Raw genomic sequence first — 3,182 nt, forward strand, 5'->3', positions numbered from 1 at the left:
TCACATATGTACGTGTGCATGGGTGTGAGTGTATTCATACATGTTAATATCTCCCTGTCTGGTCATTGAGTGACAGCTCTAAACAAGCATCACCATCATACAAGCAGTATAAAATAAATGAAATAAGTAGGATTTGAGCATTGGGATCAATAAAATCTTCCAGAAAACATGTCCATCCAGGGAAAAATATTACATTAACATGGAAACAAATTGAGTGTTGGTGACAGGAAGGATATCCAGCTATAGAAAATCTGTGTCAAAAAAAGGATATCTAACCCATGCAAGTAGGGAAGAGCAGACATGAACAGATGGGGTGTGTGTGTGTGTGTGTGTGTGTGCGTGCATGTATTTGTGTATGTGTGTTTGATTGCATTTATCTAATCTTATAGTTAAATCAGGTATTAAAAGCAATATGATGTGAGATAGAGGAGGGTATATATATTGTGCATACACACACACACAGATATATATATATATATATATATATATATATATATATATATATGTACACACATACACATGCACACATACATATATATACACAAACACACACATACATTTATATATACACACATACACACACATACATTTATATATACACACATACACATATATATATATATATATATATATATATATATATATATACATAAATATACACACTCATATATATATATACACACACACACACACATATACATACGTATATATGTATATATGTCTGTCTATGTAAAATAGTGAAATCAGTGGTAAAAATGAAACTTCATGCTTGCAACCACATTGATTCAATTAATTGCCGGGTAGTTGCAGTTTTGCAATATAGTAAGAGCAATCATTAAATGGAGTAATGTGAAATCAATATTCCATAGGTCTACAAGAAACTCCATTAAAAATAATATGGCGGTCTTCATCTGTGATCCAACATGACTCATCTTCTTTACATGGGTAAAATATCTGCTAGATGAGGATCAATATGCACTGCTGGGTTTGTTCCAATATAAGCAAACATATGTGTGAGTGTGTGTGCATGTGTGTATTCATACTTATATATCATATACACAAATAAATGCATGTACTTAACACATACACATGCATATATATATATATATATATATATATATATATATGTGCCTACATATACAAAGACATAATACACACACACGTGCATGTATATATATATATATATATATATATATATATATATATATATAGGGATGCATTTATATATATACACACACACACACACACACACACACACACACACACACACACACACACACATATATATATATATATATATATATATATAAATTGGGTTGGTGCATAATAATTGTGGCTTTTTTCAACAATTTTTATTCAGCAAAAACAATAACAATATTTAACAAAGACATCTTTAAATGACAGTCTGACCGTCAGCCAAGCAAATGGGAAACAGCAATTGAAGTAGATGGTGAATATGCTCCAGAATAATCTTTTAAAGATGTTTTTGTTACATGTTATTGTTTTTTGTGAATAAAATTTGTTAACAAAAAGCTACAATAATTATGCACCAACCCTATATATATATATATATATATATATATATATATATATATATATATATATATATATATATATATATATATATATATGTATATATATATATAGGAAAATAAAGGATGATAATAATAATAATAAGGTAGAATGCTAAACTGAAAGCATATTTTAATATAGATGTGTATAAGGAGGATTAAAAAGGATTTCTAACTGGCTTTCATTGCATGGCAAATTTTGAAGAAGAGGGAAAATGAAAATAATGTTTTTTACAAAAAATTAAAAAATATATAAAAAAATAAATATACCAATACATTATATGGTCTTTGAGTTTTTAAAGTTCAATGATAATCCATGTAGATAATTGTTAGAAAGATTAGGATGCATGTAATTAAGAATGGAGTTGTGTTTAAAAAGGCTGAAAGTTTATGTGTTAAACAGGAAGTGTGATGTCAAAACAAGAAGAGTGTATGTAAGGGAAGACAATTCTGTGGGTTTTATACTCTTTAGTTGGAGTTCTGGATTCTTTGTCAGCAGGAAGTTTATGTCTGTTCTTAGAGAAACAAGAAGTAAATTTATATGTATTTCATTGGGTAGGCGAGAGAAGGGAATATGGTCACCGAGGAGTTTGTATGTTAAGAAGCGTTTGGAATTTCTCTATAAAAAGATTCTCCTTGTTGATTCTTTCTTGTGTAGAGATTCTGTCTTTACATTGAAAGGGAATATAAGGAATTTAGGGTTTTTATTTTTGGTGCAAGAGTCTATGTGGCCACTGAGTGGAATATGGCGGTGTTGTGGAAGATTTATTTGTTCTTTATGGACTGCTACTTTTCTATGCATAGGGAGGCTCATCTGTCCAATATTGTTATGTTGGCAACTTGCGCATGCGAGGACATACATGAGGTTCCTAGAGGAACAAAAGAAGTTGGTCTTGATTTTAAACCTTGTTCCTTGTTTGAAGGTAAATTCAGAGCCTTCAAGTAGGTAGGAGAAGGTACCACAGTTAGGGCATGCACATTTTTTAACTGATGGGGGTGGAAGTGGTGTATGTAGTTTGGCACTAGGTAAGAGGTTTTTCAAAGATTTGTGTTGCCTTTTGCATTTAAGGACTCTGTGTGTATTGATGATATTCATTTTCGGGTCTGTGGTGAGTAAGGGGAAGTTTTGTTTGATTGTGGTGTATGCTTCGATGTTTTTCGGGTTGTGGGTGGAGATGTATGGAAGTATTTTGGAGTTGGGCATGTTACTGTGTTGGGTGATTTTCAGTGTGTTTTTGTCAAGTTCCTTGGCACGTTTTATTCCAAAGTCTATGAGTGTGGAGGGATATTGGCATTGTAATAGTGTTTTTTTGAGGTCTTGTAAGCGTATTTCTTGAGTGGTTGGCTCAGAGACAATGGTGCAAATTCTTTAAGCAAAATCGAAGGGGATATTTATCTTGGTGTGTTTTGGGTAGCATGAGCTGAATAGGAGGTATTGTTGTGAATCTGTAGGTTTGCGGTAGATGTCAGTTGTGATTTGGTTATTAGGTGTTTTTATAATTAAGATATCAAGAAAAGGGAGATGATGTTTGTTGAATTCCGTACTGAATTGAATGCTGGGATGTATGTTGTTAAGTATGGTTTTGAATTCTAGAAGTCTTTCATAGGATT

This window comes from Octopus bimaculoides, chromosome 10 (assembly GCF_046866305.1).
Source record: "Octopus bimaculoides isolate indiv1 chromosome 10, ASM4686630v1, whole genome shotgun sequence".
Classification (NCBI taxonomy): domain Eukaryota; kingdom Metazoa; phylum Mollusca; class Cephalopoda; order Octopoda; family Octopodidae; genus Octopus; species Octopus bimaculoides.